The sequence below is a fragment of the Macaca nemestrina genome, chromosome 14 (genome assembly GCF_043159975.1).
Source record: "Macaca nemestrina isolate mMacNem1 chromosome 14, mMacNem.hap1, whole genome shotgun sequence".
Classification (NCBI taxonomy): domain Eukaryota; kingdom Metazoa; phylum Chordata; class Mammalia; order Primates; family Cercopithecidae; genus Macaca; species Macaca nemestrina.
The window spans coordinates 52568080-52594015 of record NC_092138.1 but is presented as its reverse complement, the minus strand read 5'-3'; the positions used below and the strand labels follow the sequence as shown (position 1 = coordinate 52594015).

At 35.6% G+C, this 25936-nt stretch overlaps 1 long non-coding RNA gene across 3 annotated transcripts in view; it reads left to right on the top strand.

Moving 5' to 3' along the window:
* LOC105498408 (uncharacterized) overlaps positions 1-25936 on the top strand; it is an 869015-nt gene that overhangs the window by 574811 nt on the left and 268268 nt on the right. For 2 of the 3 annotated variants that reach the window (XR_011612638.1, XR_011612639.1), the window contains one exon: positions 532-1412. This is a non-coding gene — a long non-coding RNA (uncharacterized lncRNA). Of the gene's footprint in view, positions 1-531; positions 1413-25936 lie in introns of those variants that run through there. The other variant, XR_011612640.1, reaches the window with a different exon arrangement.

Below are 25936 nucleotides of genomic sequence, written 5' to 3'. Positions count from 1 at the left end.
CCCAACAGAAATTTGGGAGTTTCAGGTTTTCCAAATGCTCTTTTTTTTGGATGTAAAGTACTATTTAATTTTGCTTCTAATTTGCATTTCCCTTATATCTATTGATGTGGTTAATTAGTGAGTAAAAAGATGTTCAACATTAATAGGTATCAGAAAAATGTAGAAATTTTAATTTTCAAAAAACTCCAATTGATAATTTTTCCATTATTTTTGCTTTTTGTTCTGTTAATTCTTTTCCCACACTAAGATTGGTTCTTCATTCTCCCATTGAGGCAATATTTAGATTGTTTCCATATTTAGGGTATTATAAGTAAAATTGCTACAAACATAAGTATATAGTTGGGTATATTTTCACATATTTCTCCATTCACATACAAGTATTTGATATTATATAATTCTTCATTTACTATGGGTAAATTCCTAAAAAAAAAAAAAACTATGCATTACTAACTACTTCTTTGTAAAGTATGCATTCATATCTCCTTCTATTTTTATTTATTTATTTACTTAATTATGTATTTATTTGTTTAGAGAGACAGGGTCTTGCTCTGTCACCAAGCCAGATCCAGTGCTGGGATTGTAGCTTGTTGCAGCCTCCACCTCCTGGGCTCATGGAATCCTTTTGCCTCAGCATCCCTAGCAGCTGGAACTACAGGTACATGCCACCTTGCCCAACTAATTTAAAAAACATTTTGTAGAGACAGGGTCTCTCTTTGTTGCCCAGGCTGGTCTTGAACTCCTGACCTCAAGTGATCCTTCTGCCCCAGACTCACAAAGCACTGAGGTTACAGGTGTGAGCCACCACACCTGGCCCATATTTCCTTTTAAATTGATTTCTATAAGTTCTTTATATATTATGGATTCAAGTCCTTTAGAGATTCATGTATTGAGAATATTTTTCTGAGTCTATGACTTGCATTTTTATTTTCTTGGTGTTTTTAATGAGCAAAGCATTTAATTTTGGTGAAGATAATTTTCCATTTATTATTCTGTGTTATCTTCTCTGTCAATAAATTTTTTTCTATAAGATTAAGATATTTTTCTATGTCATATCAAAAGGACATGCACATTTGGATTTTATGTGTATGTCTTTAATCTGTCCCAGATATTTGTGTATGGTGTAACAGGCTTGTACACATAATTTGTTTTCCCCATATGGATATACAATAGTTCAAGCAGCATTTGTTGAAAATAATTTTCTATTACCTAACAGATGGAGCATTTGACAAAAGTCAATTTTCTGTATATGTGAAGTTTGTTTCTGAACTCTTTGTTTTGTCTTATTGATCTATATATCTATAAGCCAGTACAACGTTGATTTACTTACAGTAGCCATGTAGTAAGTTTTTTTTATTTTTATTTTTAGTAAACGACTTTAAATTTATTTAACAAAATAGGCAACTTTTAGAAAAATTTACAGGTAATTCTAAAAAAAAATTCTATGTTGAAATAAAAAGTTTTTATTAGAAAATATATGGGAAAGAAACTGATTAAAATATATAAATATGCATATTCTGTTCATATATTTTTAATGCTCAAATAACTAATAGAAAGTTCTTGTCTACTTATTTTGCACAGATAAAGTATTTTTTAAAATAATTTTATTACTTTTAATGTAATCATTTTATATTGAGAAATGGCCAAACTTTCATCCACCCAGAGTGCATGTACCACTTTTATCCCCATAGGTAACGTATGAGTAGTCTATCTTCTCAACATGCTTTCCAGCATTTAGTGTTTTCACTACTTTTTTTTAGCCAGGTAAGTGTGTGATGATATCTCACTGTGGTTTAAATTTGCCTTTCCCCAATAGTTAATGGTGTTGAATATCTTTTCATGTGCTTATTTGCATCTAAATGTCCTTTTCAATGAAATGTCTGCACATATCATTCACTCATTTTCTAATCGGATTCTTTGGTTTTCTTATTGAGGTTTTAGAGTTCTTTATATTATGATACTAGTCCTTTGTCGTATATGTAGTTTGCAAATTTTTCTTTCGGTCTGTAGCTTGGCTTTTCATCTCCTTCACCGGTCTTTATAAGAACAGTTTTTTTTATTTTGATGAGGTCAAATTTATCATTTCTTTTATGCACATTCCATTTGGTGTCAAGTTTAAGAGCTTTATTTGGACTTAGATCTTAAATACATTTTCTATTTATTTTCTAAAATGTTTAGAGATTTACATTTAAGTTTATGGTAAATTTCGAGTTAACGTCTGAGATTTAGATCGAGATTCTTCCTTTTTTTGTCCATGGACTTCCAATTGCTCTGTTTGTCAAAAATGGCTCTCCATTAGATTGCTTTGGTCACTTTAAAAACTCAACTGGGACTGTTTGAGTGGGGTCCTCTGCTAGGTCCCACTAATAGCTCGAGAAGGGGAAGTGAAGGGAAGTTAATTATTCATTAGCTGTACCTCACACTGTCTCATTAACTCCTTTCTGCTAAGTGAGGATAGAGGCTCAGCTCTACCAACATGGAGGAAACAGGACACTGTTTGCTTCTGCTGTGCTGGAGACAGATCAGCTCCAGATCGACACCACCCAAGTGGAGGAAATGAGAGTGCCACTTCCTGTTTTCATGGAGTGGGGCTTGTGGCAGAATATCTGTGTCCCACTTCCCCACTGAAGCCATAGAATGGGGACAATTTATTCATTTGTGTTGGAGTAGAATAGAATATGTATTGCCTGAATGTTTTCTGTTTTGTTAGGCCACCCTTTTTCTGGTGCATTGATTAGGAAGAGTAGGCTTTTCTTAGAGTTTTTTTTGTTTTTTCTATCTGTGCCTGTTAGTGGTTGTTTTGGAGTCTCCTGTGGTATACATGGGAGGCCCAGTCTGGTATATATGGGAAGAAATAAGAAAACCCAGGGAACTCACTGCCATGTTGATATAGTTTGGATGTATGTCCCTGCCCAAATCTCATTTTGAAATGTAATCTCTACTGTTGGCGGTAGGGCCTGGTTGGGTGTGATTAGATCATGGGGGCAGATTTCTCGTGAATGATTTAGCACCATCTCTCTTGGTACTGTCCGCGCAGTAGCGAGTTCTTGTGAGATCTGGTGATTTAAATGCATGTAGCAACTCCCCGACCATTTGATGTGCCTGCCTTGCCTTTGCCTTTCGCTATGTTTGTAAGTTTCTTGAGGCCTCCCAGAAGCCGAGCAGATGCCAGCATCATGTTTCCTGTACATCCTGCAGAACCATAAGCCAGTTAGACATCTTTTTATAAATTACCCAGTCTCAGGTACTTCTTTATAGCAATGTGGGAACAGACTAATACACATGCCATTGATCAAGTCCTGAAGTTCCTAGGCAGTCTGCTTTTTTCTTTTGACCCGTAAAAGTCTTATTCTTCTTGTTTGTGTTGTTTGTCAGGGCTTTTTAGTTGTAAGAGGGAGAACATGGAAAGAATGGAGCTATTCCATCTTGATCAGAACCAAAGTCCTCCAAATAATGTTTAAAATATTGGAAAACGTTTGTATTATCAACAAATATTATAGTAGTACATGTATTACAGTTCCTTATATATTTAATAGGTTGGTGTGTAATTTTATGTTTCTTTACAGAAAAACAGACATTTGAAAGGAGTACTTTGCCATCTTTTTTGTTAGTCTATGTTCAGAAATTAATAAATAATACTTCATAATTTTATCACTTCTATCTTGAATATATTTCACATATAGTAAGTTCTACCTTTTATTAAGAAACTCCAAGTATTGACTTTATAAGTGCATTTATTGCACAGGTGCTACTTCCATTACAAATATATGATTCTTCTAATACATGCAGATATCTCTGGCAATCTTAAATTTATATTAACTGAATGTTTCACAATCTAAGAAAAAACATCACATAACTAAAAGTCATAGATTTCATCCAAACATATTTTTATATTTTAAATTATCTCCGGTTTTTTCTGTACTTGAAATACTTTGGGAAACCTTATGCATACAAATGGGAGTATTAGATCAAATTATTCCATGTTAGCATTTTAAATATGTAGATGCATTTACCCATTTTAAATGTTATATTTATATTAATATTGTGAAGTTTTCTAATCTTTTAAATGCACTTGCACTGTGATATTTTTCTTCTTGTGAGATTGAAGATATATACATCTGTTATATAATTGTTTTTTCACTAGCTGTTTTTCTATTTGTAGTACATTGCAACAAACATTGGCAATTCTTAAAATAATCTTTAACATTTGCACTTTCAATGATACATTTGCAGTGATGCTTTATGTAAACAATAATACCTAGATTAGTAAACTATAAATGGTTACAAACCCTCCATAGACCTCTTAGGGTTTAAGTAGTCTCCCAGGTCACATTCTGGAACTCCGACTGGCATTTCTTATTTTCTAAATTGCAGTTTACAGAAGTTTAAATGTATTTATCTTTTCTATGGAACTAACTTCCTTCTTCCATTAGGCTATTGAACGTTGGCTCTTTTCAGTGTCAGATTTTATTAGAATTACTAATGGAAAATAGGAATAACAAAGAGCAACAAACATGGGACAAGTTTTCAGGATCTTACATACTCCCCTTTCCCAAAAGCAAGAAATTGTTTCTTATTTTCTCCAATCTATTAATATGAGCAACATTTATTTCTCTTCTTCCTCTCCTGAACTCTGCACAGCTTCAACTTCACTTTCCTCTAACACAATCAAAAGTTATTGCTGAAATCTACTGGTGCAGGCTTTTGCTTTGTCCCAACTAGAAGTACAGAAGTGCTTTTAGGAAACTCATTATACTTTTTACTTATTAAGCAGTTCAGTGGAGGGAGGGTAACCATTTTAAACAAATGGAACAATTAGAAATCCATAGTCAAAAAAAAAAGAACCTCAACTGAACTTCAGAACTTAACTGAAAATTGATCATAGACATGTAAAACTATAAAACTTTTAGGAAAAAAGAAAAACTTTTAGAAAATCTTTGAGAGCTAAGTTGTCAGGTACTGTAATATGCATTTCTTAGGTAAAAGAGATCTACTATTTTTGACTTATGTGGTGATTATTTCAACGTTCAGTGTTGTAGTGTTAGTTTACATGTACATATTGTTAGGTATTTATATTATAGTTTATATTATGACATAAAGTTATTATCAAAATGCAAGAACAGCCATTGGGTTTTAAGAATGAAGCATTTGCTCTTGAAGGCATCGTATCCAGGCAGGCATTTAACATGGAAGTGAATGAGACATCCTTGGCCAGCAGCTCTGACACTGCTCAACTCTCTATGGCACATGTGTGTAAAACACCACATGGTGACCAGGAGACTAAGAGGAGTGTCAGCCTTTGAGGAAAGTTGTGCTTCCTAGGCATTCCCAGGTATTAAGAGGTTTATTATTATCTTGTAGTTAAACTGTACCCCAGGCTATTGAAGCCTAGAGATATACTTAATATAGTAACATTAGACAAATACATGCAAGTCTTGCTGTTCTACATTCCATATTCATCCAATCCATCTTTCTGTCCATATTGATGGAAATATTGTTTTTAGAAAGCACCTAAGAGATTATTTTTAACTTTAATAACACGTATTGTATTATATATTGGAAGTAACATGTTCGGTGGAGAGTTATGAAACTAGAGAAAAGAACACAGAAACCTTAATGACAAGGTAGTCCCAAAATCCAGATTATCATTCAGGCAATGTGTAATGTATATTTATCATAAATACATATATGATTATTATAAAAAGCATCTGTATAAAAAACTTCAACTCCTTGATATTGATATTGCAAGCAATATTTCTTGTTTATGATTTGCCTTTAACTTGCATAGTGTTTTTAATATAATTTTTAAATTAAATATTTTTATATAACCACTTGTATCAGAGCTTTTAATTATTATCATTATTGTATAAAGAGATCATTGTGTTAGGTGATTATTCATTATTTAATAGTAAATTTATCTTTATTTTTAATTGACACAATAATTTTACATATTCATGAGGTATGTGTGGTATTTTGACACATGCATACAATGTGTAATGATCAAATGCCAAAATATGTAATGATCAAATGCCAAAATGGCAATTGGCATATCCATTACTTCAAACATTTATCATGTCTTTGTGTTGAGAAAATTCAAAATTTCTCATTTAGTTGTTTTTAAATATAAAATGAATTTTTGTTAATCCTAGTATTATAAGGCACTGTATTTATTGCTCCTAACTGTAATATTGTACCCATTAACCAAACTTTCTCTATCCCCCCATATTCTCTACCCTTCCCAGTCATTGGTACTACTCTTCTACTCCTCTACTTCTATGGGATCAACATTTTCAGCTGCCAATATGAGGGAGAACATAAAGTATTTGTCTTTCTGTGCCTGACTTATTTCAGTGAACATAGTGTCCCTCTAAGCTCAAAAATATTGGGCTAGACTAGAATGTTTTACACCAAAAGCACAGAATATGTGATGGGCCAATATTAGGAATGAATCTATTGGAATTGTCCAATGGGTGAATAGTGGTATGGGCAATAAATATAGGGAACACTGGATAAAACTGGTAATTATTAGAGGTTATTTAATGATATGAGAAAAGCTCCGAAAGAGACATTCTAAAGGGTTTTGATGTGACATATAAGGTAATTCTCATGTAAATCCATTTATCACATCACTAATTTGCACTGCTTGCCATTGTCCTCAGAAAGAAAGTATGAACAACTTGGAATGTCTGTGAAGTTCACAGATGATGCAGCCATTGCTTACTCCTTTTAATCCTAACATTTTCTTATCCAAGTACAGGGTATACTTCCATTCAGATGGAACTATTTTCGTATTCCTGAATGTCTCATTCTTTAATCTTCAAGGATTTCTGTACATGTATTTCCTCTGCCTACATAAATCACTTCATTCTGTCCAAACCTTGGCCCTCAATACATCTGATCTTGCGTGTCCACAATTTTAGCCTCAGAAAATATGATTTAATGACTTACCAAGTTTGAGTTAAAGACCCATTGTCTATATTCTCATAGTATCTGTAATTTTTAAAATCTAAAAACTCACCAAAATTCATTGTCTCTTATCTGGTTATTCTCCATTATAACTACATGCTGTATGATCAGGGGCCATAGTATTTTCATCCTTTTTTTTGGCAAAATCATAAACAGTGTAAGACAGCAGTTTTAAAATAGTTTTTACACATTCTCGAATAAATGAGCTTCTTAAAGCTGTTCTTCAAACCACTCATTAATTTAATAATATTGATTTTGCAGTAGGCTTGAGAATATATTTATAAGTTGTTAGAGTATCTTTATTTTATTACATTCTTCCTTTATATTATTATGCCCATTAAGGTATTGTTGGCCTCTCAGCAAAGCTCCCTTTTAGTCTTAATACTTCTGATTTTTCTGGATCTGTGTCTCTGCCCAAATCACATGTCAAACTGTTATCCCCAAAGTTGGTGGTGGAGCATGGTGGGAGGTGATTGGATCTTGGAGGTGGATTTCCCCTTTGGAAATGATAGTGAATGAGTTCTTGTGAGACCTGGTTGTTTAAAAGTGTGTAGCATCTCCTCCCTCTTGCTCCTCCCCCTGGTTGGCCATGTGAAGTGCTGGCTCCCTGTTCACTTTCTGCCATAATTGTAAGTTTTCTGAGGCCTCCCCAGAAGCAGAGGCTGGTATGCTTCCTGTCTGTACAGCCTGTAGAAACATGAGCCAATTAAATCTCTTTTCTTTATAAATTACCCAGTCTCAAGTATTTCTTTAGATCAGTGTGAGAATGGACTAATACAACTTATTACTTGTATCATCTTCTGTGTCATAATTCATAGTGCCAATATGTCTTTGAATTTTTTTCAGAGTAAAAAGCAAGATTTGTGGTCCTCAATAGAAAGAAGCAACCTGAATTTTTTTAAACTATATGGAAAAATCACTGTAATTAATGCCAAATAAACAAATGGCAAACCAAGAAAAACATTTTTTATTTATCAGATTGTCAGAAATAAAATTATTTTTATTTGTAGAAAAACATACACTTATTAATTGAGGTTTATTTGGTAACAAGAGCCATGAAAATATCTATGCATATTTACTTTGAACTATAATTTCAACAGAAATTTGGACACAAAATCTAAAACCTTAATTCAAAACATATTACAGAAAGCCATATATGATTTTATATTACTGAAATGAGGTATTAGTTCAGTAACACCCAATATGAAATAGTTATTGAGACCTTTGAAATATAGTCATGTTTATTATATTATCTGAGCCTCCCAAACACCTTGTCATCTCTACCTCCGTGTTTATTGGGGCTCTTTTCCTTGCTGTTGCTTTAAAGTCTTCATCATCTCTCTTTTGAAGAAATACGTAAAGTGTCCCCTCTCATCTTCCTGTCTCAGTTATCTAAAATATAGATATAATCCTGCTTTTACATATTATTCACCATTGTCTAACACACAAAGACCAAATTCTTTTGCATGAAATTCAAGGCCCCACAGTTTGAATTTCATTGTCTACCAGCAAGCCTACTGAGGTACACAGCTTTCTCAAGTCTCAATGACTTTGCTTGCTTTTCCTTTGCTTAGAGTTTCTTTGTACCATCTGTAAATTGTATGGTTCTGCTCATCTGTTATTACTGTGTTCAAAAGTAATCACTCTCCTCTCTCTCTCCTTCTACAGTTTTGCACGCACTGGTGCCATAACTGCATCGTAACAGTATCATATCACTGCCATAGCAGCATCCCCACCCTGCTCAGACTTCCATGGGCATAGGGATATATTATCGACACAGATCAAATGTTTATTGAATAAATAAATCATTTGGTAGAAAAATATTTATTATAGCCATTTTATTATTTTGTCATTTCACAGCTTATTAACATATAAATGAAGTACATTAAACTGCACATATTTAAAGTATATAATTTGCTAAGTTTTGACATATGTGTAAACCCTTTAAGCTCTTACCATAATCAAGATAATGAACATTTTTACCCCCAATTTTTCCACATGTCCCTCTCTAAATCCTCCCCGTTCAATCTTCTCCACATGTTCAGACTACTGTGCCTTTCTTAAAACAATTTAGTTTATAAAAAGTTTCAGGACTGGGCCTTGTAGTTCTCACCTATAATTCTAAAACTTTGAAAGGCCGAGGTGGTGGAAAGATTGCTATAGCTGAGAGGTTTGAGACCAACCTGGGCAACATGGTAAAACCTATCTCTACAAAACAAAAACAAAAACAAAACAAAACAAAACAAAACAAAAATTAGCCAGGCATGGTGGCACACTACCTGTAGTGCCAGCTACTAGGAAGGCTAAGGTAGGAGGATCGCTTGAGTTCAGGAGGTCAAGGCTATAGTGCCACTGCACTCCAGCCTGCATGACACAGTCAGACTCTGTCTCAAAAAATATGTTTTTAAAAAGTTATGTGTTATTGCAAACAATAGCATGTAAAATTTAAACACGTAAATTCAGTATATAGCTGCTATGGTCTGAATGTTTGTGCCCCCTCAAAATTCTTATGTTGAAATTCAAATCCCCAAAGTTATGGAATTAGCAGGGGAGGCCTTTGGAAGGTTATTAAGTCATGAGGGCAGAGCCCTCATGAATGGAATTAGTGGTCTGGTAAAAGTGGCCCAAGAATGCTACCTGTCCCTTCAACTGTGTGAGAACATAGCCAAAATATGGCTGTCTGTGAACCAAAAAATAGGCCCTCATCACACACTGAATCTGATACCACCTTGATCTTAGACTTCCCAACCTCCACAAATTGGAAAAATAAATTTCTGTTGTTTATAAGCCTAGTGTGTTATGTTATAGCAGCCTGAATGTACTAAGACAGAAGATTTGTACTGGGAGTGGAGGTACTGCTGTAACAAATACCTGAAAATATGAAAATGGCTTTGGGCCTGAGTAATGGTCAGAGGGCTTAGAGTTTTGAATTGCATGCTAGAAAAAGCTTATATTGCTGTGAATAGACTGTTAAAGGCAATACTGGTAAGGATTCAGAAAGAGAGGAGAGCTGTAGAGAGAGCCCCAATTTTTTTAGGGAATATTGAAGTGGTCATGAACAGATATTAGTAGAAATATGATTAATAAGGGTCATTCTTAAGCAGTCTCGGAGGAAAATAGGAAACATGTTATTGAAAACTAGAAAAAAGGTGATCTTTATGATAAAGTGGTAAATAACTTGGCTGAATTGTCCTAGTTCTTTGTGGAAGGTAGTTGTAAACGATGAGATTGGATATTTAGCTGAATCTATTTCTAAGCCAAGTGTTGAAAGTGTGTCTGTACCCTAGAACTTAAAGTATAATAGTAGTAATAAAAGAAAGTATGTCTTGGTTTCTTTTGACTGCTTATAGTAAATAAGAGAACAGAGAAATGACTTAAAGGCAGAATTTTTAATTAAAAAAAACCAGAACTTAAAAATTTAGATAATGCTCAGCCATCCGTATTACAATAAATGAAAAAAATCTGTTTGGGATAGCATATAAATCTCTTTATCAAATTTTTGGCCAAATATGATAAAGAGATTAACATGGATTGGCCACATCAACAGAAGCTGGGAGCTGTTAAGACAGTGGAGAGATTAGTCAACCATCTAAACGAAAGCCAGGACCCATTGTTCATAACAATGGGAGAATCTCCTGGGAAGCATTTTGGAGGTCATCAGGGTTGCCCTCCCATTACAAGTGCAGAGTTTAAGGACCTGGGGGTCAGAACGGTTTCAAAGAAGGGGACACTGTTGCCTGCAGGTCCTTGGTGCATGCTGCCTGGCACTGTGTAAATGCTTCACTCCTCACACTCGTATGTTGCATGCTCTTGGGCTGTCTTGGGTGTGTGGCTCTGGTGCTGTGTCACTATGCCCAGTAAAACTGTGGGGATGTGGCTGCCTCCACCTAGATTTCAAAGGATGCTCCAGGGAGCCGTGTGGCAAAAAACTGCCATGGGAGCAGGGTCACTGCAGACAATCCCCATAAGGGCAATCTCCAGTAGATTCACAGGAGTGAGCTGCCCCTTCCCCACCACATGAGTAGAGACACCGTATTGTATCCCAACTCACACAGAACAGCCACAGGCATATGAACTCATTTCATGAGAGCTGAGAAGTGGTCTGTGCCCGGCACAGCTAAGGGAGAATGAATCCTGTCCCAGTATATCTGGAAGGTGAAACTTCTACCCCAGTGGGTTTGGAGGGCAGAGCATTGAGACAAAAACAATTATTCTTGAACTTTAAGGCTTTGGATTTGTCGCTCCTTTCTTTTTTCCTATTTCTCTCTTTATAATGGGAATGTTTATCCTGTTCCTGTCTCACCATTGTATTTTAGAAGCACATAACATGTTTGATTTCATGAGTTTACAGCTGGAAAGTAATTTTTCTCAGGATGAATCACACTTTGAGTCTCACTCATATCTGATTTGGATGATATTTAGCATCCTGGGCAACATAGTGAGACCTCATCTCTGAAAAAAAAAAAAATATTAGGTGGTGCTTGCCTGTGGTCCCACCTACTTGGGAGCTGAGATGGGAGGGTTGGTTGAGTCAAGGATGTCAAGGCTGCTACTCCAGCCTGGGTGACAGAGTGACAGACACTCTGTCTCAAAAACAAACAAACAAAAACAAAAAATAAAAAACAAAACAACACAAAAGCTATGAGAGTGGAGCCCTTATGAGCGTAATTAGTATCTTTAAAAGAGTCCCTAGAGAGATTCCTTGCCCCTCCCACTGTGTGAGGACACAGTGAGAAGGCACTGCCTATAAGGAAGTGAGTTTTCAATAGTTACTTAATCACCCAGTGCTTTGATCTTGAACTTTCCAGCCCCCAGAACCATGAGAAATAAATTCCTGTTTTTTTAAAAAGCCATGCAGGTTATGCTATTTTGTTACAGCAGCCCAAACAGACACTGTCATATGAGATATGAATATTAAATACAGTCAATAATTTTACCTTCAGAATGTAGGATTCTTTTTAGGAAAACATTAATTGTTTTTTGTATAACAAATTACCTCAAAACTGAAGTCTGAAATAGCAATTATTTTATTTGTTCATGAGTTGTCTAGACAGAGCTCAGCTGGGATGGCTTAAGTCTTCTCTATGTTGTATCAGCTGGGCTACTTCTGCATCCACAATTTTAGCTAAAGAATTCAGGATGGTCTCTCTTACTTTCTTGCTCTTCAGCTGGACTGTGTCAAATACTAGACTCTCTTTCCTTTTCTTTCATTCTCTAGGACCCCCTTTTTGACTGTCTTTTAACTTACACATCTCTTTCTTCAGTCTCTAGAAGTCTCTAGTAATATGAAAACAGAGGTTTCCTATGAGTCTTAAGGCCTAAGCTCCAGAACTGGTATAACTTTAGTTCAACTACATATATTTTTCAAAGCAAGTCAAAAGATTCAAGAACAGGTTAAAAGGATGAGAAAATTGACTCAATTTCTTGATGGAAGGAAAATAGCCAAAGGATCTTTGAGTAAAGAACACAACCAGACACATCCAAAAATGTTTAGGGAAACTGGAACATAGTATCTGAGGTCCTGCAACAGAAATATACTGGGAACCCATAATAGAAATATTACTTATATCTTCCTTATTTTTTATTAGGTGAAGGACAGTGTTCTATTTTTCTGTTTTTTTAATTTAACTTCTAGGTTCAGGGGAACATGTGCATGTTTGTTATATAGGGAAACTACATGTTACAGGCATTTGCTGTACAAATTATTTTGTCACATGGGTAATAAGCACAGTACCCTATAGATAGTTCTTTGATCTTCACCCTCCTCTCATCCTCCACCTTCAAGTAGGCCTTGGTGTCTGTTGTTCTCTTCCTTGTGACCATGTGCACTCAATGTTCAGCTCTAACTTATAAGTGAGAACATGTGGTATTCGATTTTCTCTTTCTGTATTATTTCACTTAGGATAATGGCCTCCACCTCCATCCATGTTGCTGAAAAGGATATGATGCTATTCTTTTTCATGGTTGCATAGTATTCCATGGTGAACATGTACCACATTTTCTCTATCCAATTTACCTTTGTTGGACATTTAGGTTGATTCCACGTCTTTGCTATTGTGAATAGTGCCATGATGAACACCTGCACGCATGTGTCTTTATGGTAGGATGGCTTATATTCCTTTGGGTATATACCTAATAATGGAATTGCTGTGTTGAATGGCACTTCTGTTTTAAGTTATTTGAGAAAACACCTCATTGTTTCCCACAATGGCTGAACTAATTTACATTCCCACCAGCAGTGTGTAAGTGTTGCTCTTTCTCTGCCACCTCTCCAGCATCTGTTATTTGTTGACATTTTATTAATAGCCGTTGTGACTGGTGTGTGATGGTATCTCATTGTGGTTTTGATTTGCATTTCTCTAATGATCAGTGATACTGAGCTTTTTATATATATATATATATATATGCTTGTTGGCTGCATGTATGTCTTCCCTTGAAAAGTATCTGTTCATCTTCTTTGCTGAATATTTAATCAGGTTTTTCCTGTTTGTTAATTTAAGTTTCTTATAGATTCTGGATATTAAACCTTTGTTGGATACATAGTTTGCAAATATTTTCCCCCATTCTGTAGGGTGTCTGTTTACTCTGTTGATAGTTTCTTTTGGTGTGCAGAAGCTCTTTAGTTTAATTGGTCCTACTTGTCAATTTCTGTTTTGTTGCAATTGCTTTTGGTGTCTCCATCCTAAAATCTTTACCAGGGCCTACATCCAGAATGGTATTTCCTAGGTTATCTTTCAGGATTTTTATACTTTTAGGTTTTCACATTTAAGTCTTTAATCCACATTGAGTTGATTTTTGTATATGATGTAAGAGAAGGTTCCAGTTTCAATTTTCTTCATAAGGCTAGCCAGTTACTACAGCACCATTTATTGAACAGGGAGTCCTTTCCCCATTGCTTGCTTTTTTCAGCTTTGGCAAAGATCTGATTGTTGTAGGTGTGAGGCATTATTTCTGGGCTCTCTATTCTGTTACATTGGTCTATGTGTTCATTTTTGTGTCAGTACTATATTGTTTGGGTTACTGTAGCCTTGTAGTATAGTTTGAAGTCAGGTAATGTAAAACGCATGTGTCTTTATGGTAGGATGGCTTATACTCCTTCGGGTATATACCTAATAATGGAATTTTATGGTTCTTTTTGCTTAGGATTACTTTGGCTATTCAGGTTCTTTTTTAGGTTCTATATTAATTTTAAAATAGTTTTTTCTAATTCTATGAAGAATGCCATTAGTAATTTGGTAGAAATAGCATTGAATCTGTAAATTGCTTTGGGCAGTATGGCCATTTTAACAATAGTGCTTCTTCCTATTTATAAGCATGGAATGTTTTTCAATTTATTTATGTCATCTCTGATTTCTTTGAGCAGTGTTTTTTACTTCTCATTATAGGAATGTTTTTCTTCCCTGCTTAGCTGTATTGCTAGGTATTTTATTATTTTTCTGTGGTTATTGTGAATGGGATTGCATTCTTGATTTGATTGTCAGTTTGGATATTGTTGATACATAAAAATGCTACTGATTTTTGTACATTGATTTTGTATTCTGCAACTTTGTTGAAGTTGTTTATTAGATCGAGGTTCTTTTGTGCAGAGACTATAGGGTTTTGTAGGTATAGAATCATATCATCTGCAAAAAGAAATAGCTTGAGCCTCTCTTCTTACTTGTGTGTGGTTTTTTTTTTCTTTTTCTTTTTCTTGCCTGATTACTCTGGCCAGAACTTTTGATACCATGCTGAATAGGAGTGATGAGAGAGGGCATCTTGGTCTTGTTCAGGTTTTCAAGAGCAATGCTTCCAGCTTTTGCTCATTCAGTATGAGGTTGGCTATGGGTTTGTCATAGATGGCTCTTATTATTTTGAAGTATGTTCCTTCAATGCCGAACTTGTTGAGGGTTTTTAACGTGAAAGGATGTTGATTTTCTCAAAAGGCTTTTCTGCATCTATTGAGATGACCAGGTGGTTTTTGTTTTTCGTTCTGTTTATGTGGTGATCACATTTAATTGATTTGTGTGTGTTGAACCAACCTTGCATCCCAGGGATAAAGTCTATTTGTTTGAGGTGGATTAGCTTTTTGATGTGCTGCTGGATTCAGTTTGCTAGTATTTTGTTGAGGATTTTTGCATCTGTATTCATCAAGGATATTAGCCTGAAGTTTTCTTTCTTTATTGTATCTCTGCCAGGTTTTGGTATCAGGATGATGCTGGTCTCATAGAATGAGTAAAGGATGATTCCCTCTTCCTCAATTTTTGGAGTGGCTTCAGTGGGAATGTAGTGGATCTTCTTTATACGTCTGGTAGAATTCAGCCGTGAATCCATCTGGTCCTGGGCTTTTTCTGGTTGGTAGGCTTTTTGTTACTGTAATGGAGGGTGTTTTAAATATTTTAAACTGATATCATGAATTATTTTTAGTTTATATGTTTTATCTGCTGAACTAATACTTGTTACTTATTTTTTAAAATTAAACTTTTTTCTGAAGACCTTATGTCAAAGGTATTAGCAAGAACATAGTACCGAATCCTTCCCATCCTTATGGCAATCCTTCTCTGCAGTGCTATGTAATGAGAATATGCTAGCAAAGGCAAAGTTCTATAGAAGAGATAAGACCTATGGAACTGAGATAATTTATTCAAAGTAAACACCTGAAATGTGAACCTGAAGAATATGTCTTTGACCAAATTTAAGTAAAAACTTTTATTTCAAAGTATTTGGATAAGCTTTTCAAACTGAAGCTTTATTATTGTATTTGTTTTTGGTTTGGTTGGTTTTTACTTGCAAGCAGAATTCTAAGACAGTGAAAGAAGTAAAGCCTCCCAAGCTAAGTATGATGTTCATAAATATCCTCAAAATAGCAAAGAGCCCTAAACTGATATACTTACTTGTTTAGGTTGAAATAGTGCATACAAAGGAGATTCATATACTTCATTTATTCTTAGGGTGAGCTATTGAACCAGAACCAAATTCAAAACCCTTGGAGATATGCCCATCCATACAAAAGGCAGAAATATTGGCATTTAGAAGATAAAAATTTGCAAGATGGCACAATGCCTAGAGTAAAATAGAAAATCTGGGCTCATCCCCAGCTCCATTGCTGACTTTCTGCATAACCTTGAAGCTTATCATTTAACTCTTTCAAAACCTTTTCCTCAACTATATAATGTGATCCATAAGAAACCAACTTATTTTATTTATATGTATCTGAATATATGTAAAATATATTTGTGAGGATACACAAGAACCTGGCTACATTGTCTGCTTCTAGGAACAGCTCCCTGGTCGATAAAAACAAAGATGTGTGGGAAACATAATTTTCACTGTATACTCATTTACTACTTTCACATTTTGTTCCCTATGTATGAGTTATTGAGAGAGAAAGAGAAAGAAAGAGTGGAATAAGGAAGAGAAGAGGGAGAGAGAAAGAAAAGAAGGAAGAAAGGAACAAAGGAAAGAAGGAAAAAAGGAAGAGAGGATATTTTGGATTTATTTACGTTCATAGCTAAGCACAAGGCTTTAGAGAACTGACATTTATTTTGTTCAAAAATTTTGAAAAAAGATGTTTATATTATTATTACTTGTTCTTAATATCATTTGGTGTTATTTTCTTCATCTTACATCTTAAATACTGCCTTGCTTATTCCAGTGTATTTTTTTTCACTTTTATCATTCACTCTTACCCCAAGAAACTGGGTAAGCAGGTGCACAGTAGTCTATGAAATAATCCCCATGAAATGAAAAAAAAAAGTTGCATTATGCATTTTCTATTAATATAGAAGCATCTGTTATTTGTTAATACCATATATAGGGATTCCTTGGAATTTCACAAGCTTGAGCAGGAAATTAGACATGCATCACTTCTTAATCTCTCAACTTCTTGCTCATGTCATTCAGTATAAGCTAACTCAGGTCAACTATTTTAAGGGTAGAAAGGAAGGATAGAAGGACACAAGGGACATTTAAAAACAACACTTGACTAAATACAGTAAATTAAGAGAAGGTGAATCAACAAACTATATGCTACAAGTGTTTTATGTTTAGATGCTGGGGGGAAAATTGTGGTACTTCTAGCAATGAAATAATAGGAGATATTTTATTAAGGTTACTCATTCAACCTGCAGCCTCTAAATTTACCTGAGTATGAGAGACGTGTGGTTACTTGGAAGGAAAGACTGCAAGAAAAGAAGTCTTTGGGGGCAAGAATTTTAATGTGTAGAAGCCACTACACTTCAAAGATGGGTACCAAATTTGAAATGTTGCTGCACTGAGGTTCACATGAGGCTGAGAGATACAAGCTCGGTCATCCTCAAGCTTTTGAAGAGGAAGCAACAGGGGGCAAATCAAGAAACACATCAAAGTGCCTTCCCTGAATTGCCAAGGAAAGGTGAAACTGCAAGTGGCTCTGTTAATAGTGCTCTGTGCGCTGAGGCCACAACCAGTGGATTGCTTGGAACACGAAGGGCTCTTCTCATTAACTTTCTGTTTCTGCTATGAAACCTCCCAGTGGGCAGTAGAGTTATGTCAATGAGTTTACACCCTTCTTCCTTAAGTGAGAACTACTGACTGTGCAATGACTCCTATTTTATATGTTGCCACCTTGCTAGAAGGAAACATATAATCAATATTTTTAAAATAAACTTCCTTAAGATATTTTCAAGTTGCTTTAGGCACTCCTCACATCCTATGCTCTAAGAAAAACTTCAACTCCCTCCCCCAAATATAATACATGATCATTGTAAATGGATCATGCATTTATTGTTATTTCCAGGTTCTTTGTGCAATGCACTTTTAAAAGTACATTTACATGTGGTATACAGTGTTGTGGCCATTTTAGAAAATTGGGGTATTTAGCATTCATAAACTACATGTGGGATGGCCAGTGGACCTTTCCTGAAAACCTGCTGTGTTCTTCATACTGTACTACACATTGTTGACACATTAGTGAATAAATATAAACATAGTTTCTGCCCTCAACAACTGTATTGTAGTCATTCCATGCTGACAAAAATTAGTTGCCTGTATTTTCTATCACAAAGTTTTGAGCATCAGCTCCCTAATCTTTGTATCTCTAGTTTATTTCTCCATGCATCTACCCCATCAACTCCTCACATCAGATTTCTTAAACATTTGTGATCATGTTTAGTAGCAAAAGGAAAATCAGTAAGTCCCCATTGGCTCTTTTAAAAATGCAAATATTTTAGTCTTTTCTAGAAAATGAGATGGGGTTAAAAGCCATGGGATCATGGCTTTTAACTCTAGGCTTTCCCTCTTGTATGCTTTAAAAGCAAGAGAATCTTTTGTTTCCTCCTTACTCGGCTCCCTGGTTAGTGCTGTGTCTCCTTCTGGAATGACCTTCCTTATGTTTGTCCACCTGTCACAGCCTTAACCATCTATCCAGGCCCAATTTCATTTTCCTTTTTATAGCTTTCCAAATACCTTCTCATCCGCCACCCGAGTGTATTTACTCCATCACTTGTATTCCTGTTTTACTTTCAAAAATAAAGCCAGGTTGATGTTCTATAGATATTTATTTTCCTGCCAGTTTTAGCCATTGTCTACGAGCACTTTGTGGTCACAATGATAATGGCTTACTCCTGTTTATAAAACAGGGTTAGTTAAATATATTTGTGTTTTACTGACTCTGTTTCCAAAAATCAATCTGGATCATTATCAATTATCTTCAAAACCTGTATGTTTTACTAATATCAGCATTGATTATATATAGCAAAACAGAAAAAAAGTACATTTTAAAAAGGAATTGTACAAAAAGTGAGCACAATTGTTGAAATAAAGTTTATTTCTAAGGTGTTTCAATCATTTCCTTCCCATCTCAAAGAATAAATAGGCAAAAATGTCAATAAAGTAATTCTTAATTTCTAAGTTGAACAAAAAATCTGGCTGGCTTGAAGGATTGGACATCAAGGGGCTCCTAGACTCATTGCTCCTCGCAGCATAACAGGAAAAAAAAATTATAGTGATTTGGATTGATCTGTTTACCTGTTTTGCTTTACTCTCTTCATATTCTGCCTTGACATAGCATAAATCTTTTGCTTCTCTCTGAGTATCTTTTCTTTAGAAATAAGTAAAATAATCTTCCTTTCTCAAATTTATTAATTAATGTGACATAAAACTGTTTTTCTCTTTTGTCCCTATAATTTGGACCAGGAACGTATGTTCTGCACTTCTCAGTTCGCTTTGGCCCTTGTTCTGCTCACTTGGATTTCCTCAAGGTGTTCCCTGAGTTTTACTTCAGTTGAAGGCTAATTCTACAGGCCATAATGCAGTATCCATAGTAGAACATCTATTAGAATGGGAACAGAGGGCTGGGCATGGTGGCTCATGCCTGTAATCCTAGCACTTTGGGAGGCTGAGGCATGCAGATCACTTGAGGTCAGAAGTTCAAAATGAGCCTGGCCAACAGGTGAAACTCTCTCTACTAAAAATACAAAAAAATTTAGCCGGGCATGGTGCCATGCCCCTGTAATCCCAGCTACTTAGGAGGCTAAGGCAAGAGAATCTTTTGAACCCAGGAGCCAGAGGTTGCAGTGAGCCTCCTGGGCGACAGAGTGGGACTCCATCTCAAAAGAAAAAAAAAGAGAATGGGAACAGAGGGGATTCTGTGTCCTAAGGCAGGGAATCTCTGTACTATGAATCCTTTACCACAGTCCCAGAAGAATATACATATGGTTCCTTTAAATAATTTTTTAGAAATGTAATAATCCATATTAAATCATAACAGATTTTCAATGTCGATGAAACAGCTTTCTTTTTTTTTTTTTTTTTTTTTTTTTTGAGGCGGAGTCTCGCTCTGTCGCCCAGGCTGGGGTGCAGTGGCCAGATCTCAGCTCACTACAAGCTCCGCCTCCCGGGTTCCCGCCATTCTCCTGCCTCAGCCTCCTGAGTAGCTGGGACTACAGGCGCCTGCCACCTCGCCCGGCTAGTTTTTTTTTTTGTACTTTTTAGTAGAGACGGGGTTTCACCGTGTTAGCCAGGATGGTCTTGATCTCCTGACCTCGTGATCCGCCCGTCTCGGCCTCCCAAAGTGCTGGGATTACAGGCTTGAGCCACCGCGCCCGGCCAACAGCTTTCTATTAAAAGAAGTTGCCATCTAAGATTTTCATAGCTAGAGAGAACTCAATTGCCAATTACCTATGCAGATAGAGATGTGTTCACAACTTTTTAAATACAATAGACTTTGATACTCATATATAAATTATATAGCATTCTTAATTATGTATCAAACATAGTATACACATGCATAAGTTGGTTTTCTTACTCCAGATTGATAATTTATAAATGTTTGTTAAACTGATATAAAATATATATACTATTTTGACTTTAAAAAGGATGTTTTATTTTAATGTTATCTACATTAAATTCAATATTATTATAATTGGTTTGCAGTTGAATATACTACATTCCTCACTGTAAACAACTTATGCTGCTAATTATTTAAATTTAATCTTCAGTGATATAAAAATTTAATAGAAAAAAATCATTTCTCTAGAATTTTAAATATTACCTAAACACATGGGGAACATCAACATTTACTAACGCTATGTCACATGAAGCTTTTAGTGCACTGCAGTGATTAAAAGTATTAGGAAGTATCTGAATATGTTTTTGTGAGAGAAAGAGAAAGGAGCTGTATCATGGTTAATTCTCAGTACTCCCTTTTCCTATATTCCTATTAGACATTCTGCATTTTTTCCATGTATATCATATCAATCTATATTAATGTCAATAAAATTATAAGGTGTTTTCCAGTCAATAATGTTGATTTTTGAGGGAAGTGTTAGAAAAATGCCAAAATACACTATTTTAAAAATATATTCTTCTTAGATTGGGTCACTCATTTGACATAGTATTTTGATGGTAACCATGACTACACTGTGTGAGTTGGACTGTCCAATATCTGTTCATCTCAGCTCACTCTATTCCTGTTTACGTCAAGGAGATGCACAAAGCCATTTTGCTGTAACAGTGAAAATGACAAAATACTATAGGCACAGAGATTATAGAATAAAGGGCACTCTTCACATCTCTGCATCTTAGGGATTATTTGAAGGGTAATAAAAGCTTGCAGATTTCAGAAATGATAAAATATTAGCATAAGAAAAAAGCAGTAAGACAGTAAGTCAATACCTAAATAAAATGAATAAGTGGATACATTCAAGGTACACACACACAGGAAAAAAAAGGAAAGAAAGAAAAGCAGCCCATGAGAAAACAAAACTTAACTAATATTATTTTCAGCAGATGAGAGCTGAAAATGAACGCTTCTGGAGCCTATCAACACATTGCAAAGGAATAAACTGATTTTTTTTTTTTTTTTTTTTGAGACGGATTCTGGCTCTGTCACCCAGGCTGGAGTGCAGTGGCGTGATCTCGGCTCACTGCAAGCTCCGCCTCCCGGGTTCACACCATTCTCCTGCCTCAGCCTCCCAAGTAGCTGGGACTACAGACGCCCACTGTCACGCCCGGCTAATTTTTTGTATTTTTAGCAGAGACGGGGTTTCACCATGTTAGCCAGGATGGTCTCGATCTTCTGACCTTGTGATCCGCTGGTCTCGGCCTCCCAAAGTGCTGGGATTACAGGCGTGAGCTGCCGCGCCCGACCTTAAACTGATTTTTTAAAGCATAAAAATAGCAAAAATGACAAAAAAAATTATTTTAAGAAATCAGTACAAGCTCTATTTCATAGAAAAAGCTCAAGGAATAAGACAATTTTTACACAGTTATTTGCACATCTTATTGTTCATTTTAAAAATTAAAAGTAAACTAAAAGCATCAGATTCAATAACCATTCATAGATAGGCATACCTTGTTTTATTGAGCTTCACAGGTGTTATGTGTTTTATTGCAAATGGAAGGTCTGTGGCAAACCCATGTAGAGCAAATCTATTGGCACTGTTTCCCGAACAGTATTTGCTTACTTTGAGTCTGTCACATTTTGGTAATTCTCACACTTTTTCATTATTATTAGATCTGTTATGGAGATCTGTGATCAGCAATCTTTGGTGTTACTATTGTAATTGTTTTGGGTCACCAGAAACTGCACTCGTATAAGATGGCCAACTTAACAAATAAATGTTTTGTGTGTTCTGACTGCTCCACTTGCCAGCCTTTACCCATCTCTCTCCCTCTTCTCATGCCTCCCTATTCCCTGAGATACAACAATATTGGAATTAGGTCAATTAATAATGCTACAATGGCCTCTAAGTGTTCAAATGAAAGGAGGAGTCATGCATCCTCACTTTAAATCAAAATCTAGAAATTATTAAGCTTAGTGAGGAAGGCATGTCAAAAGTCGAGATAAACTGAAAGCTTAACCTTTTGTATCAAACATTTAGTCAAATTGTGAATGCAAAGAAAACGTTCTTGAAGGAAATTAAAAGTGCTAATCCAGTGAACACACAAATGATAAGAAAGCAAAACAACCTTATTGTTGACATGGAGAAAGTCTGAGTAATGCAGCTAGCAGATCAAACCAGGCACAACATTCCCTTAAGCCAAAGGCTAATCCAGAGTAAGATCCTAACTTTCTTCAATTCTATAAAGGTTAAGAGAGGTGAGGAAGCTTCAGAAGAAAAGTGTGAAGCTAGCACAGATTGGTTCATGAGGTTGAAGAAAATAAGCCATCTCCATAACATAAAAGTGCAAGATGAAGCAGCAAGTGCTGATGCATAAGTTACAGCAAGTTATCCAAAAGATCTAGCTAAGATCATTGATGAAGGTGACTACACTAAACAACAGATTTCCAACGTGGACAGAACAGCTCTCTATTAAAAGAAGATGCCATCTAATACTTTCATAGTCAAAAAGAAGTCAATGCCTGACTTCAAATCTTCAAGGAACAAGCTGACTTTCTTGTTAGGAGCTAATGCAACTGGTGACTATAAGTTGAAGCCAATGCTCATGGGCCATTCTTAATATCTTAGGACCCTTAAGAATCATGCTAAATTTACTCTGCCTGTGCTCTTACATGAAAGCACAAAGAATGGATGACAGTATATCTGTTTACAGCATGCTTTACTGAATATATTTTAAACTCACCATTGAGACCTCCTTCTCAGAAAAAGATTTCTTTAAAAATACTTCTGCTTATTGACAATGCACCTGGTCACCCAAGAGCTCTGACATAGATGTACAAGGAAATGAATGCTGTTTTTATGCCTGCTAACACAACATCCATTCTGCAGGTCATGGATCAAGGAGTTATTTTGATTTTTCAAGTCTTCTTATTTTAAAAATATGTTTTGTAAGGCTATAGCTGCCATAGATAGTAAAGCCCTGATGAATCTGAGCATAGTAAATTGATAGTAAATTGAAAACCTTCTGGAAAGGTTTCATAATTTAGATGTCACTAAGAACATTTGTGATTCATGGGAGGAGGTGAAAATATCAATATCAGTATCAACAGGTTGAGTGGAAGAAGTTAATTCCAATCCTCATGACTGTGTTTAAAGTATTCAAGACTTTAGTGGAGAAGTAACTGCAAAACTGGTAGGAATAGCAAGATAAGTAGAATTAGAAGTAGAGCCTGAAGATAGAATGGATTCCTGCAATCTCATGATGAAACTTGAATGGATGAAGGGTTGCTTCTTATGAATGAGCAAAGAAAGTGGTTTTTGAGGTGGAATCTACTCCTGGTGAATATGCTATGTTAAAATGACAATAAAAATTGAGAATATTACATAAACTTAGTTGATAAAACAGCAGCTGAATTTAAGAGCCTTAACTCCAATTCTGAAAGAAGGTCTACTGTAAGTAAAATGCTATCAAGCAGCATCTCATGCTACAGAGAAATTTTGTGAAAGACAATTACTGCAATAAACTGCATTTTTATTTTAAGAAATTGCCATAACCACTGTAACCTTCAGCAACCACCATCCTGACCAGTCAGCAGCCACCAACTTCAAGGCAAAATTCTTCACCAGCAAAAAGATTATAATTGGCTAAAGGCTCAGATGATCTTTAGCATTTTTTCAGCAATAAAGTATTTTTAATTAATGTATGTATACTGCTTTTTTAGACATAATGCTATTGCATACTTAACAGATTATAGTATAGTGTAAACATAACTTTTCTATGTACTGGGAGACCAAAACATTAGTGTGTTCACTTTATTCATTGTATTGCAGTGTTCTGGAACTGAATTTTGAGTATCTTCAAAGTATGCCTGTAATAGGTTGAACCAACATGCATCCTGAATGTGCTCAAGCTGCTTATATATCCATGGAAACATTCTTTAAAACTATTAAACAATTTAGTGTCCTGCAAACATTATTCACTAATCTTGTTTAAATTTTGTGTCTTTTACTGGTTCTGGTGACTGTAGGCACCAGATTTTAGCTATTTTTGCCTCAGTTTCTGGATAGTTGTATCTCTTCATATGGTCTATGTATCTCTGATTTAAAAAGTAATGTATGACTCTGTTCAGGATGGCACAGTTACTTACATTTGACTCATATTACCTTCTTCAAACTTTACAAAAGATAAAGAGACAAACTTGGAAAAGAAAAAATAGAAAAAAGAAATAAATAAATAGACCAGATCTTAGCAAATAAAATTACAGAACACCAAGTTATATATAAATGTCATATAAGTAGAAAATAATATTTTAGTGTAAATGTTACTGACCACAGGTTCTTAGGCTTCTATGCAATAGAAATTAACACAAGGCCACGCAAGTTTCCCAGACAAAGCTTTATTAGGGGCTTATGCTTGAACTCAAGGGAGACAGCACCAGAATGAGAGTTCCCTGGCTGGCTCCCTGAGAAGGGCTGCTTAGGATCTTTTATTTGGGGAGGGAGAGGGGTCGATGTTAAAGGAAAAGTAGGTAAGCATAAGCACGGAGGGGTTTCATTCATGCAAGTGCAATGTAGAAGCATACTTCTTTATATATCTCATGATCAAAAAATGGCAGATAAGCCCCTCTCTGGACAGAGATTTTAGTACTATAATGAGGTAAGGGGTAAAGATTGGTCATTAATCTGGTCTTGTGCAGGTGATAGGGTTAACTCCCTTGAGTAAGATTTAAGGTGGGGACACTGTGGGTATAGCACCTTGATTAAATTTATGGTGGGATGCTGCTTATCTTAGTTTCTTCAAGTCCCCTAGTCAGTGGGTAAGAAACAATATGTTAGTGGCAGTTGAGGGGCTGAGGTCTGTCCCTACTCTGTTTCATAAGTATGTTTTAAATATTACATGGGACAATCCTACCATAACCCTAAGTAGACTTGAAATGGAGCAAGAATGAAAAACAGTTTAATGGGCAGAAGCTACGGGTTTGCTGAGCACTGTTGTCTGAAAATATGTGGTATTGTGGGGCTCAGAAACCAATATCTCCAAATCCTGTGTTTTGACATACTGAACTCAAGTAGAAGCCTCAAGGTTTCTCTAACCTTCCCCCACCCTTCACCATTTCTCCCAAAGAGGCCGAAGTTTCCTTATCTGGCTATGAAGCAGACCCACCAAGAACAATAGTTTTCCTTCCCTACCTGTAAGACCAAAAGGGTGACTATACTTGAACAGGCCTTTCTTCTTAAGATAAAGACTGCCTCAAAGGATCATATAAGTTCCAAAGAGAATTATTTATAAGCTAGTCTCCGTTCACTGATCCATTCATTCTTATATAGTAAGTATGTATTGTCCCTCAATAGAATTCCTCTTCTACCCCCTCTCATAATCTGTTTTACCAGGATCTAAGCCCCCATTCTTTCTGTAACCTTAAGATAGTATACAAGTTTCTGTAACTCAATGGGAAGGACAGTATTCTGAAGGCTCCTGTGTATACACCTTAAATAAAGGTGTATGCCTTTTCTTTTATTAAACCACCTGCCTCATGTCAACGGCTTTCAGTGACCATTTAGGGGGCCAAGAACCTATGGCTTCCAGAGTATCACAAATTTTAGTGCCCATGAGACAAAGTGAACAAAATTGTCAATAAAAGCAAAGTCAGACCTATTTGGCTTCCAGAGTATCA